The sequence below is a fragment of the Thunnus albacares genome, chromosome 6, assembly GCF_914725855.1.
Source record: "Thunnus albacares chromosome 6, fThuAlb1.1, whole genome shotgun sequence".
NCBI lineage: Eukaryota > Metazoa > Chordata > Actinopteri > Scombriformes > Scombridae > Thunnus > Thunnus albacares.
This window is the reverse complement of record NC_058111.1, coordinates 31,910,157-31,925,559: the sequence shown is the minus strand read 5'-3', so window position 1 is coordinate 31,925,559 and position 15,403 is coordinate 31,910,157. Positions and strand designations below refer to the sequence as shown.

General features: G+C 38.2%; 1 protein-coding gene across 2 annotated transcripts in view; it reads left to right on the top strand.

Annotated features, from left to right (window-relative positions):
- Positions 1-15,403, top strand: part of LOC122983501 (glucuronokinase with putative uridyl pyrophosphorylase) — a 56,431-nt gene that overhangs the window by 28,067 nt on the left and 12,961 nt on the right. The window lies entirely within an intron of this gene.

Here is a 15,403-nt window from a genome sequence, read left to right as displayed (position 1 = left end):
AGACTGATACTCATGCACATAAGAATGCATTAATTAGTTTTTTGTAAGTGTTGTTTGGAAGGTACTGAGTAATAGGCAGAAAGTGTCTGAATTCCCAGACATACCAGCTAGGGCTGCAACTAACGATTGTTTTCATTATTAGTGAATCTGTTCATCATTTAATCTATAAAATGTCAGAAAATGATGAATAATGTTCCAATATGACGTCCTCAAATGTCTTGTTTTGTCCACAACCCGAAGATATTCAGTTTATTATCATTGAAGACTAAAGAAACCAGTAAATATTTACATCTGACAAGCTGGAACCAGAGTACTTTGGCAAGTTTTTTTTTAAAAATGACTCATAAAAAGAAACATGACATTAATGTGACTGGAATGCAACATGCTGCTTCTTCTTAACATAATCTGTGTTATTATTGTCCCTGGTTCAGTATTTCCTCTATTCTAAATAATGAAAATGTGAAGTATTTTTTATATGTTATGATACTGTACAAGATGAAATTGTATCCACCAGGCTTGAAAAAGCATTTTTTATTAGGATTCAGAAGGGACCAATGACCAAGAAACAACAAATCATCTGTAATTTATGCACAACAGCACGTTTTCTTATTATTCACAGTCTCCCAATGAGAAATACTGTAACAAATAATGAGTATAAATCTAAAACATGAATTTGCGTACTATGTGTAAAGAACATTTAATACTGTGTATCCCTTTGGAAAAAAATCTGAATCTTATTTTTAGTTGCTAAACTGAAGGATGTTGTTTGTATTATGGGTTTTTCTCTTGTCAGTCAAATGAGCTAATACACCTACTGTAAATTGCAAATAATTTGTTAAAGTGTTGTTCGTGTAATAATCTGGTGAGGTGTCACATCTTTTTCAAATGGTGGATCTCTCATTATTGAAAACAACCTTGCTGTTGCGTGTGGCATACAGTATACGCTTTGTTCATATTCCGCTGTGACGCTAATGTCTTTCAGTGAGCACATGTTATAGTTGGTGCTTCCATATGTTGCGTGGGGTGAGAAAGATTGTGTTTAGCGCTCCAATTGATAGGAGCACTATTTGATGGTGTAATCTTATACAGTGAGATGTCAAAGATTTTATAATGGTTTGGACTGTGTGTGAAATATTGAACAAGGGGAAATGGTTGTTTGGCAGATAAATGTACTGTTTGTTGCCAAGATGCAGTAATTTGGTTGGTTGATGTTTATCCATTTTATTTTAGTAAAGTAACACTGCAAGTTTAAAACTTGCAGTAAAAACACAATATTAATACATGTTAAAGGGGCAGGACTTGGGAAGAACTGGTTCATTTTTGAGAACAGTAATCTGGAGTTTCTATTTTTTCTGATTATTTGCTTGTCTTGCAGTGCATAGAGTTGAATTATAAACAGTTATGGTTTACTAATGAATTATATGATGAACCTCCAGTCTATTTTTCCTCCATTTTCTTTCAGATGCTGTACGTGATCTTATCAGCGTTTTAACTAGAGTTGTTAGACTGTGATGGAGCTTTGTGACACAACCTGTGAATAAGGTTGTTGTTCATGGTGTGAATCCTTTTTAGTCAACACGTCTGAGTGGATTAACCTAAACCTAATGCTGCATTATTCAGTCTTTTTTATTTTAACATCGACTAAAATGCCATGCAATTTGAAAGGGGTCACTCACAAAGATTAATCCCAAGAGAATTACCCAACTCTACAGCTCCAGGACAATATTTAACCTACATTAACACACAGTTTTAGTTTTATGGCTTTTTATGTACAATATCATTTGATCCAAACACCTTTACCAGCCTTGTTTCCTGTAAAAAGTTTAGATCACTGTACGCTACCAGCCCAGCACCAGGTGGCAAAGCTAGCAGCTAGCTGCTAAAGAAATTGAAACATCTAGAAGCTAATGAGCTAGCTACATTTCTCAGGAGTTGGTGGAGACCAACACAGAGCTAAAAGGAGAGTGAATATTGCCGTCATATTCATCAGCTGGACAGAAACACTCCAAATGAATGTTGTTCTGTGTCTGCTGGGTGATTAAACAGGGCACTATACAAGATTTAGATTTTATTTCTAGACAGAAATGCAAGTAGACATGGACAGATTTTTTTCTAGCAGTTGTTCTCACAGTGATGAGAGAAATGTGATGTTCTGGCCAGTGATGCAGGCCAGTGAGAAAAAGAGGTGCCCAGCTTTTAACAGTGGAATATGAATGAGATTTTCTTGCGTGTGTGTGTGTGTGTGTGTGTTTGTGTGTGTGTGTGTGAACTAATCTGTCTGTGCACGAATATGTCTGAGTAATTGGAGTTGAATCAGCGAGTGAATAAGTTGTCTGAACACTGAACACTCTCTGTGGGTTTGGTCAGACGGAGACTTTTCTCCAGCAAGGACCAATTAGGATTAATGAGGAGGGAGGACAAACAACACAGAAATGAGTTGTGGAGATGGATGCTTATTGTTTCCCCGAAGATGCCAACAAAAGGCTGTAAACCCACAGTTCATTTTCACCATGAATAACAAACTGGCTGAATTTCCTCTTATTACTGAGCAGATTAGAGGTTTAGTTCTACAAACATTTCCTGGAGGCAGAGCTGGCCCAGAAGCACGACTAATTTCACTGTAGAGCCAAAGCTTAACTCTGTTCAGGCTTGCTCCATCAAGAAGAAACTGTGGTTAGCAACCTCTGTGCAGTATGACACATTACAATATATACTATGTTTGTGAAGCTTGTCGAAGTCACACTGAATTTAAATTCATTATTTGCTATAAAATCTTGGAGTTTGTTTTGACTTTTGTACTTACTAAAAAGAAGAAGTTATACGTTTTTATTTGCTGACAATGCCAGTACCAGTAATTTGATGCAATATGTGTGTAGGCGGGCACTAAAAATAGTTTATAGGGCTGCAGCTAACGATTATTTTCATTATTGACTAATCTGTCTATTATTTTCTTGGTTAATGCCAAAATGTCAGAAAACTGTGACATATGTTCGTCTCAGTTTCCTAAAGCCCAGAGTGATGTCACCATTAATTAGCCAACATCACATGCTCACAGACAAAATCTCAAAACTTCTGCCCTCAAAATGATAAAAAAAAAAACAATGAACAGCTGCATTTAAGTAAAACCAACTCACAGGTTTTCCTTGATGTAAGAGGAACAGATGACAAAGAGTGCAAAAGCCCTCCAAAAGGTCATCAATGTTTAATCCACGCAAAGAATAGTCCGTAAAAAACACATTCTCACATCTCCCACTGATGACTGTCAAAACTTCATACTAAAGCATTTTCCTATTGAATATAACCATCTGAAACACAGCTGTGACCTGTGGGTGTTTCGATGCCTGTCCAGGTGTGAGAGCGGATGGGGGCAGCCCTCATACAGTAACTGGGGTGTCGATCTGGGGAGAAAATGCTGATAAAATTACTGGTGTCCAGTGTATCCTGACGCTTTGATGACCATTAACCTATGACAGTTTGCCAGTATGTGGACATGTGGTCCTGTGAGCGTCACACACGTCAATTCAGCCAATGTGTGTTGCACTTAAGTTCCATCTATGATATTTGCACTCCCTTCATTTGTCCATGAGTCAGTATGTTACTCATTGTCATGATATGAATCACACAATAAAATACAAAGTGCTGAGTTTACAGAACTATTTGCTGCGGTGAGTTTTGACAGTTTGATCATTTGCTATCACCACATCTGGACTCATTACTCCTTTGTATAATAATAAATATGTTGTAAATGTTGCAATAACATGAACAGAAAGTTGGTAGGAATCAGTGCTAACGTTAGCAGGCCCTGCTAATATAACCTTCCAGTTAGGCTACCAAGTGGAAGCTAATTAGCCTGGATCGTTATAGCTCCCACTTTCTGAATGGACTGCAAACTTAGCAGCACAAAAATGTTGGATGTTGTTGAGGGACAGATGGCTTAAATCACAGTTTGTAACCAGTGCTATGTGGGCTTGTTGAAAAAGGGGGCAAAACAGTGTATTCGCAGACTATAAAAGGGCTATTACATGCTCCAGTCAGTAGCCCACCACGGAAACTGACAACGCATCTCTCAGCAACTCTCAGATGTCACTCAACTGCTGCCGTGGGAAACGCCTGGCCTGAAGCGTAGACGCAGTTTCTACAAATATGTCCAAAAATTGTTTCATCCTCTTGTGAAAAATATAGCATAGCTGTTACAGTTTATCTTTCCTTACACAAAAAGTGAGGAGACTCCAAATTTCAGTTTGACCTTAAGAATTTACCAGTAAGGTTTCAACTCTGGGTAGTAGACATGGATGTCTTACTGTGAGTAAGGTGGTTATGACGTGGCAGTGTCGAGTATTAACATGTCACTTCTCATAGTGTCAGGATTCAGACTGTGACATTGATTCTTGTATACTGTGTGGTTTATCAGTAAATGTCCCATCATGTAGGATCATTTATGTGACACTGCCTTTAACGTGTGAATCATCTACATCCCTGCACGCTAAACTCAACCATCCATGTAGAAATGCTCAGAAATTTGAATGCATCCATGATTTCATTCGTTCATAATGCTTTATGGTTTTAGAGCGACTGCCACTAACATCCCATTAGGAGAGTGTGTTTTCATGTAGTTTTAATAAATGCTGTCTCGGAGGACGGAGAATACAATTCTGGGGGAACAACATGCATATTTGAAATGGTCACAGTTCAGCACAGAATATACGCTATCAGCAGCTTGAAATCCAAAAATATCTGTATGGGGATTTGTGCTGATCTTAAGTCACCCATTTGAGCAGAAGTGTGGTGTATTAGTGTACTTCTGTGTGTGCTGTCTGGCAAGGAGACTCCCTGGAACAATGTACAGTAACACAGGAAAAAGATTATCAGTTCTATTGTTGTGAGGACGGAAGTTTGTATCCCCCATCCGCCTCACACAGCACAATGCTGGCTCAGTATAGAAACAAAGTCTCTAAGAACAAACACACACTTCTGCCAATACAACCAGAGCTACTAAAGCAGCTTAGGACCAACCTTGAAAAACCACCCATTCACCACACTGCCGAACACGCTGCACAGACCCCTCTCAGGCATCTCTTTTCTGCTGGTGGTTTAAGCAGCATGTTACTGTAAGCAGGGATGCAGTTTTGCCTGCTTTGTGATATAGATTCATGATATAGAACATAAGGAGGCTTTTTTCTGAAAATATATGTTATTTGGCAGATTAACAGACTCATCATGTCATCATGGAGTGTGTATTTTGTGTCACAGTCTTCGGAAAGTGCTGGCCCAGTTTCTTTTCATAACAGCACTATACATGTATTTTCATTACTATGAAAATGTCACCAGACCTATTTCTTTTCCAATTTTAGCTCAGTTTTTGGGGTTTAGGCTAAATTATATTTATAAATTTAGGTCACAATCAGCTTTTTGGTAAAAATACACTCCCTGATGTAGATATTAGCTTCTCAAATGTGAGTATCTGCTTATCCTTGTCTTCTATGAGGTCATACTGAATATCTTCAGGCTTTGGACTGGTGTTGGACAAAACAAATCATTTGAAACTTTAATAATAGTCATTAGTTGCATCCTTAACGTGGTGGAAGAAAAAGCTCAGTCCTGCCTCATAAACTCCTAGATCAAACTGCGTACAGCTCATACACTCAAGCCAAAATGGTTGGGAACTGCTGTATTAGATCATTATCTCTCTTCCTCTGTGTGTCGATGTGAAGCTCAGTAGAAGGAACAGAATCCTGTGGTTGTACCTCTGTGGATACTGTGGTCACCTGCCCCACAAATCTGTTCCTGTTCGTGTGTATATATACGCTTGTTTATATGTTCATCTTTCTATGTGTGTGTGTGGTCGTTTGCATGTGCGTCTTTTCACAAATATGTGTGTTGTCAGATTTGTAAACAGGAAGTGTGAGGATGCACGCAGTCAAGAGGACACAGAGCAATGGGATTTCCCACAGTGACAGAGCTGCTCAGCTGCAGGAGGCTGTGCGCGAGTGCATGGTGTGTTTGTATGTGTGTGTGTGTGTCTGTCTTTTTACATGGGTGAGTCCATGTGTGGTTTATGTAAATTACAATAAACAGTGTGAAACCAACAACAAGTTTAATTATCACACTGACGTGTATTCATGTGTATAAACTGATCAAATGTTGCAGGTTAAAGGCTTTTGGCAGATGGTGTGATATAATATTTTTTGCAATAAAAATGTTAACAATCACACTGCATCTTCTCTATCAAAGTGGACCAAACTGTCTGGCTCCCATTTTTAATAAAAGGCTCACCCAGTGTAGTTGCTGGAGCTTGGTGGGTGTGTGTCAGTGCAGTTGTGCTGTTTCTACATGTGCTACGTTAGTCTGTGGGAGCAGGCAAAACTAATTAAGGATCACCAGTTGTCAGACAATACAAGGAGGGGCTCAGAGCATCCTGAATTAGCTGCCAGCCTCACTGTCAAGACAACTGGTCCTGACAACTGCTCCAATTGAAACTAATGTTACCGTACATTATCACTGTCAACTGAATAGTTTCACATTTTAATTTTAAAATGTACATCATTTACATGGTTACTGAACCTTGCTTTGATATCAACTTTTACATGTTCACAGAGAAGTGAACTATTAGCTACTAACATCTGCTGTTTGCAGCAGAAGAGAAACACATGCTGTTGGCTCAAGCTTCACTGGGGCTCTGAGCAGAATTTAATCCCCCCCCCTCCTCCGCCAACCTGCTGCATTATGGTCACACAACAGCCTGACATTTTTGCTGCACAGTACTGCACAGCTATGACATTTAACTGACTTTAAATGTCATGAACAGTTGAATTCTTGAACTTGGAGCATTTAGGGGTTAAACAAGAGCGATGTGAGGGAAAGGCGACTAAGGATGTGGGTTTAGTAAAGGTAACCCCAGGCTTTCTTTTGTTGCTAGCAGGGGGTTTTATGTTCTCACTGAACAGTGAGTCACGTTACTCCATGATGACACAATAGATGCAGGATGTCTGATTGAATAATCAATGGAAATAACATTTCTTATAGTAGTAGAGTAATCATTTGAGCTATTAAAATGTCAAACACAAGTCACCGGAGCTCAAAGTGATATATTAACTTGATTTTGTTTAACTAACTAAAAAAAAATAAAAAAAATAAATTACTATTTACAAATTATATGAAATGAAGAAAAGGTCATTGTTGAGTGTAAGAAGCTTTGCAGCAGCAGCAAATACCTGCAGATGTTACTTAATAACATCTGCAGGTATTATTTTACTTAATAAATAATTTTAGTGATTAGTTAATTATCCCATCATTTTATTTTTTTTCATTCTGAAACGATCTCATTAATTATGTGATAGTGTCTGAACCACCAGCAGTAAGTTTAGTTTAGCAACATAAAGGAAAGGAGAAGTCTGTCAAAACACTATCTTTAACGGATGCTAAGAATACTTTGTTACTTCCACCTTATACAGCCCATAAAACATCAAGACTGCACCCATCTATCCATCCATCTATCCATCCATTTATCATCCATATTAACACTGTTGTATGTATCACGAGGTAAGCTAACTATACAAGTCAGTGTTTCCTACAGCATAGGGTGTGTATACTTTAGGGAGTCCATCAGAATACAAATACAACAGGCCTCAGATGTTCATAGCAAACAATTATAATGTATAATTATGTATTGTTGCAAACGATTGTAGTGTTTATACTGATAACATCTAGAGAACGGGTCGTTAACCTGCTGAACAATAACTCATAAACTGTCTAACCTCTGTCCCCTCCTCCTTTGGCTCTCAGTTTAAAGCTCTTACCATTGCTCATATTAATGTGTTTTATATGTCTCAATACATATTGTTTCTTATGATTTGCCGTTGTGGTTAAGGCCGCTCTGCAGTGCACTTAGTTTAAGTTTAAAGTAAAACGTTATGTGCTGTGTGATGTATACAGTGTTGTGTTGCGTGGGCGTGTTGCTCGCTGCCTTGTCTGTTTCTCTTCCTGTCTCTGTGAGTCGAGCAGTTATCAGAGGACCTCTCTATGGTTGGAAAACTTTTCTACTTTCACATCTCCGTGGGTGAGAACAAGCAAATGTGGTTTTCTCACAATAAATGCTTTTAAGGCGATAGATTGACTCTGCATGTGTTAATTAGGCAACAATGGTTAGCTATGACATTCACAGTATATATATATGTACAAACTTTCTTAAAATGAAACAGAAGCCATATTTCAGCCAGAAAATGGTTGTAAAGTGTACTTGTTTTTTATGAGTTTGACCAGTGAACGGATATAGAAGCTCAAGGGGAAACAACCTAGGCAGCCACTTTCTATTATTTTTGTGAAGAAAAACCCGTGCAGCCCTCAACAGCCTGCATTTAGTTTGACTTTTTTCATCTATTTTTGTTGCTGATGAGGAAAATTCATCATCAAGGGACATTTTCTTACAAAAGACCTTTCATTCAGTCAGCTCTCAACCCACACTGTTCTGGAAACCCACAGGTGTGGAGTCATGAAGAGTCGCTGGGACTGTCAGGCAGTGAAACAGCTGTGGAGCAGTTGTTTTATCATGGGGAAGCAGGGAGTGGTAACCGCCAGAGTTTGACAAATGTTGGGGCTGATATTTGCCTTTTAGTACAAATCTGATGTTTAAGGCTGCTATGAATGATTGTTTTCACCATCAATTAATCTACTGATTACATGATGATTATGTTTCCAAGATTTGAATATGGTGACATTTTCAAATGTCTTGTTTTGTTCAACCAACAGTATAAAAAACATACAAAAACAAAAGATATTCAGTTTACTAGTATCATCACAAAAAAGACAGTATCAAGACAAAAAAACAGAAAGTATTAACATTTGAAAAGTTGCTGCCTCAAAACGTTTATATGTTTCCTTAAAAATGCCTTAAACCATTAATCGATTATCAAAGTTGGTGCAGATTTTTTCTAACAATTAATTTTAGCAGCATGGGGGGGGGTTATGGTGCATTCTTAAATTTAAAAAAAATACACATGGTGGGTATTTAATTAGCAGATTCCTGTTTTCCAGTTTATATTGTACTAAATATATTTAATACGTAATAAATTATATAAACATGAAGATATAAAAAACATACACATACATAGATGAATAATTTAGTATTCCTCTTTCAGATGTGTATCCCTGGCAATGGGGAGAAGGCTTTAAAGCAGCATTTACACATTTCTGTTCAAATTTTATTCACAGAAAATATAATTCCACAGTTAACTGAAGGAATAAAATATAGTTTATATACTTTCTTTTTGGTGTCTGGGGTGGGGGGATCATGCTGGGTAGACTTACAGTAGACTCATGACCTTACAAAACCCTGGTAAGGGCCCTGATACAAATAACAAAGTTAAAGGATTAGAGGGTGTGTTTTTTAGTTCTTGGAGGAGCTAAGCTAGCAGTTTCCCTTTGCTTTCATTCCTTGAGCTAAGCTATGCTAAGCACGTGAGGTTCCACACTGAACTCACACATATCGATCTTTTCATCTAGATGTGGGTTTGATGGCAAATTACCATAAACCCCAAAATGACAGGCAGACTTCAAACACTGTTCAAGAGGCTTTGTCACACTAACACAGAATGCCAATCCATAGTGTATCGGAAATGAACATAAAGATGACAAAACAGATTCAACTAGAAACTTGTGATCAACGTAAAGTATGTTGCATGAATACACCAAATTATTGGCTAGCAACAGTAGTAGTTTTAGTATCAGCCCATTCTTAGATGTATTTTCTCATTGCCATGAAGACCATACCGCCTGTTTCTTACACTGACACGTTGTCTTTGGCTTCCTAACTTCATGCTTTGACGCTTCCTGTATGTTATAGTTGCTCTGTCGTTTTATGACTGTACTGCAGAGGTAGTGTTATCTTCGAGGAACAGGATTTGACCTACAGTTTTCCAACAAATTAAAAATGTATCAATCAAGACTTCTGACAGGCAGTTTCTGTACAAATCAGAGTTAATCAGGTAAAGAAATCATGCTGCTGAGGATATTTTAGCTGACAGTTTGACTTTATGCCATGACTGCCACTGCTTGAAGCCACTCTACTGACTTCTGCTTAGCAACATTAAACTCACCAGAGTGTTGAGGTCTGAAAGTGTGCACAGAGTTGCACTGTCATCATGAAGACTCAGGGAGTGGTGCGTAGCTGGCCTTTGAGGCTTTAGCGAAGCAGCTCTCTGTTCCCACCAGACCCAACTGATCGCTCCTCTGCTTTGATCAACAAACCTCAGGCCAGGCTGTGCTACCATCATCTTTCTGAACAGATTAGACTTGATTTCTTTCATGTTTCAAACTGAAAGTAGTTTGCTCCCAAAAAAGCTCCTTGCTGTGTTTACATGGGATCCTCCTTCAGCCCCAACTAGCCTCTAATCGACTTGTTTGATTCAGCTCAGGGCTTGCCTGCTGAAACAACATCCCCCAGCTATGAAAAGGCGAGGAGAGGCGACAGAGGAAAAAGGAAATGTGGGCTGTCATTGGGAACCCTTAGGTTTCGTCTTTTTGTTTCTCTTTTGTGGTTATTTTTAAGTCATGATTTGAAAACAAGTACAAAAAAGTTGTAAAGGAAAAAAAAGTCACTGTATTACCCAAAGTGGTAGGCCAGGTACAAACTAACCCTGTCTCTTTATAATTACAGTTGTGGTCTTAAGCCCCATTTGGACGGGATTAACATTACAGTTAGAAGTGGGGAATGAAATGTTCACTGTGCTCCTTGGTAATTTAACTCATTGGTCCAGACTGGATTTTAACCAGTAATCTCTTAAAATCTTAACACACAGATGTGACACAAATTGATATCCAGTGTGACTTACACTTCCTGAGGATATCATCATCTCTGACGTCCATAAATCGTAAATCTGAATACACATCATAGAAAACAAACATTCAGGACTTTCCTGAGAATTAGGGCTGCAACTAATAATTATTTTCGTCATCAATTAATCTGCTGATTATTTTCTTAATTAATTGATTAATTGTTTTGTCTATAAAATGTCAGAAAATAGTGAAAAATGCCTGTTGTAATTTCTTAGAGCTCATGATGACGTGTTCTTATGTCTTGTTTTATTTCATCAACAGTCCAAAATCCAAAGATATTCAGTTTACTATCATCTACAATATATAGATAGATAGTCGTCTATACATCAAGGGGTACATTACAAACAGGAACTGCTAATAGTTAATTTTATGTACTTTAACGGCGCCAAATTGCCAAAGTGTAAAGAAATATCAGCTAAAAACTGGGCTCCCAAAGGAATAACAGTACTACCTGTAGCTGACATTACAACCAACCATTTGATGAGGTTTCATGGTGTCTTGCTCTCCTAACAGTTTTATTTTTGTCTGTGGTTTCCAAAATAGGCCTATATGTTGGTGTTTGCATGTTTCCATTGGATAGTTATACTCCATTTCCACACAAAAGTTAAATTTCACACAGAGCTGATGTAGGAGAAGTGGCTCTTCATGTGGAAAACAACTAAAATACAAGAATACAAGGAGAAATAACAGGAGGAATACAGTAGGTAATTATTACTGGGATGGAGGTGAAAAATGATCCACAAAAGCGCTTTAGACTGGATTAAAATCACTGACGAGCAGCAATGTTAAAATCACCCCACCTCCCCTAGAGAAATCAATACAGTCCCAGGGGGGTTTCATCTAATCTTATTCCCTGGCCGAAGAAGCCCCTACACAACACAGCAGGTAGCAACTAAGATGAATCCACCAGAAACTAAAACTAATTCAGTAAAACACGTGGAGAGAAGTACAAAGAATCATGTGTCATGAACAATTCTGTTTCAGAAACATTAAACCACACAGTAAAATCATATCTGAGAGTAAAAACGAACTAAATTGTTGTTAATTTAATAAGCAGATCATTTTAAACAGCCTTATAGAGTCAAATCAGCTTCAAAATGTGTTACAGGAAACAGAACTTTTGAAAATCCTAATATAAATGCAACCTAGTTCTTTAATCTGTCACATTTTAAGCACATACAGTTCATAGATGTTAACAAGTGCTTATCCCTGTGTGATTTTCTGTATTTTTACATCATTTCTACCTTGAATTGAACAAAAACATCAGTAGCAAAAAGGCACCCAGAATGACGAAACTGTGTGAAGACAATGTGATGTATTAATTACATCATTGATCCCTAGATGATTTATTTATTACGGCAAGTTATGCAATACCACACGTCTCTTAAGTAATGCCTCATTAAGTTACAGTCACATTTAGTTACAACACATGTAGTCTGAACACTAACAGTTGTACTTGCTCAGTGTTGTGGTGGGATTTGGGTTCATACCTCGATACAAAAACCCTTCATTTCAGTGACATTTGTTTGTGTCAAGCAGTAGTTGCTTGTACATTGTCTAGATTTTGGAGCATTCCACAGCTTTACACTTCTTGTTCATCAGCTCTTCTGATGCTGAATTTCTGGGGTATTTTTGGCGACTGTCTTGCAGCATGAGCCTGTGCTTCAGCTGTAACTCATGAAAGTCTGATTCTGTGGCACAGAGCAGACTCATGAGATGATGGACAGTCATACAGCTCTTGATGCAAAGAAGCATCTGCAAACTAAGACACCGCTGCCACCACATGTGAGGGGTCTTAACTTGGAATGCAGTGTTTGCTTTTACAGCAGACATGGCAGGGGTCATGCCAGCCACAAATATCCCGTTGTGACTCATCAGTGTATTGAGCATTGCCCCTGAACTCCTGAGTATCATACAAGTGTTTTTTACACATTTGACACTCACATTTGTCTTACTGAGCGATGCTTTCTGTCTTGCCACTATTCTTGCCTTTGTGAAAGTGGAGTCATAAATTGAGGCTAGAGAAGTCTTATTGGTGGGGTTTCTAGTGACTCCCCAGATGATTGCTCACATTTTTCTTGGAAACGTGTTGCAAATAAAGCCTCTTGTGCAAAGATGGAGTGCTCCTTTTGACAACATTTTTGTAACTGAAACCTTGGAGATTTATTATTGACTATGGAGTCATTTTCAGACTGACGTGTCTATATGTATTTTTTACATATCCTAAATTTCCTTTGATAGTGGTATGATAAGACACTGTGACAAGGGACCAATGGTTCACACTTCATATGATTCTTTTAATGGTTGTCTAATGTCTGATGAATTGTGTTATCATTTGTCATAGATCATATCACTCATTGCGGGGTTGTTTTTTTTGACTCTGTCTTCTTTTTTTTTATCTCTAACTTTGTGTTGGAGATAAATGTTCATCTGAGCCAACCAGAAATGGAAAAAATATGACTTCATGTGTGCCTGACGTTTCTTCACAAGAACAATTAATCAGTCAATGGGTGTATATATCATTAAATGTTCCAGATGACAATAGTGTGACTCACTAATGGGTCATCAAAGTCACCCCTGAATCGCCCCTGAAAACCTATTTTAGAGCTTCTTGCTGTGGGCGATGGAGTGATACATGAACACAATTTTCTGCCAAAGTAAGTAATTTTGGTTGTATCACATGAGAGTCAAACTCCCTTTTTATATCATCAAATAACTAATTAAAAACAAATATAACAGAAATATGAGCACTTGGATAAACATCAGCGTGATAAGAACGACCTTAATAACAGAAACCATGTTTGGGAAAAATGTATTTGACGTGAACTTTAATATTTTAGTTTGGCTCGTACCATCTGCTAACATGGAGGGGGTGGGACTTATGACCCTTACTGCAACCAGCCACCAGGGGGCGATTGAGATATTTTGGCTTCACTTTTGGGGAGCTGTCATGACCTCTGTATTTATATACAGTCTGAGTTTAGCAGTCACCAGTCACTTGACTCACTCACTGAAGACACGACTCATGTGCTACAGAGATGAAATCTGGGAAACGTTGTCTAATAGAAAGCAAAAGTATCAGGATGAAGTCAACTTTAACTTCATTTCTCAAACTCCCACGTAGTTTAGTATATGCAACGGTTCAGACCACTGAGCAGGATACATAGGGGGGGACATAAAAAACATTTAAAAAGTGTTGTGTTTATGTGTGGGTTAGCTGAGTTTTTGAGTGTTTGATTCTCAATAAATAATACCTACAGTAGGAATGTTTTTTTTCCAAACTTAAAGATCCCCTCCAGACATGTTTTATAAGATAAATAAAAATACTCTGCTTGGAATGATCATTTGCATCTGATATGGTGTTTTCCACAAAAAAAGTACAATTACCTTGTTAAAATCCCTCAGTGAAAACTTCTAGAATCTATGAATATGCAAATATTTTCATTTTCAGAAGCTTAACTGCTGGACACAAGATGTCTCCTACCTCACCTTAAAGTGCAGTCTCAGTGTTTGTGCACTGGAGGCTTCAAGTTTCCACATTGCACTTGTGTAAGTTGCATTCTGGACCATAATTGGCTCCAAAGTAGTTGTGATATCACAAATTATTCACGTAGGTACACTTGTTAAAGTGAGATTTGAGGTGAGCACAAAGAAACTTTCCTCCTTCAGCAGATGAATAAGAAAACAACCTCTGCACAGACGTCATTCTGCACAGTGAAGCTCAAACATCCAAGTCAAGTAACAACAATAACACATTTTTGAGTGGAGGGGGACTTTAAGATCTGAACCAAGTTTTCAGGGGCTTTAAGGTCACTACTGTCGCAATAACTTTTCCCATCCTGTGCAGCCCATTTCCTGTTGAGCTGAATGTTTGTCATGACAAACAAGGAACCGGGAAAAATCGGTCTCCTCTGCTGACTAATAAATTGTGAAGCATATTTCAGAGGCCAAATTTATCAATGTTGTTTTAGCGATACACAGTATCTACATAAGGCAATAATATTTGTTACTGTAGTTTAGGAAAGATACACATACTGTCACCCTTAAGCAGTATGGAGCGCAGTCTGTATTTGATATTTCACAGGGAATCTAAATAGAATTGCATTAAAGTGAGTATTTTACACTCGACTGCCTTACACACTGATGACAAACACGATGACAAATTGACTGACATACGGCTCACAGGACCCACTTCTCCTTTCCAGCTATTGTCTGGTTGTGAAAGCTCAAAGATATAGGGCCTAGCATCGTCATTACCATTAAATGTAACCCAGTTGTTAGCATGTGGAAAACCTTTCTTTTATGTTCCTCATGTCTGGCTCTATTTGCTGTTCGCTGATGTGTTTGTTGGTGTGTGTTTGTGGGTGTGTGTTGAAGTGGTTTCAGTCTCTTCCTTAAACAGCTTCCTTTAGGCGCTTTGTCTCGGTCTTTCTTCCTTCTTTCTGATTCTTTCACATACATATGCAGTGATATGTAGGTCTGCACCTGTGGGACACAGCAGTTTCATAAAACCCAACCAGTCACCAAGACACCCGTAAGCTGAGTGATGTCTCTGACTGCCTCTGCTGTGGTC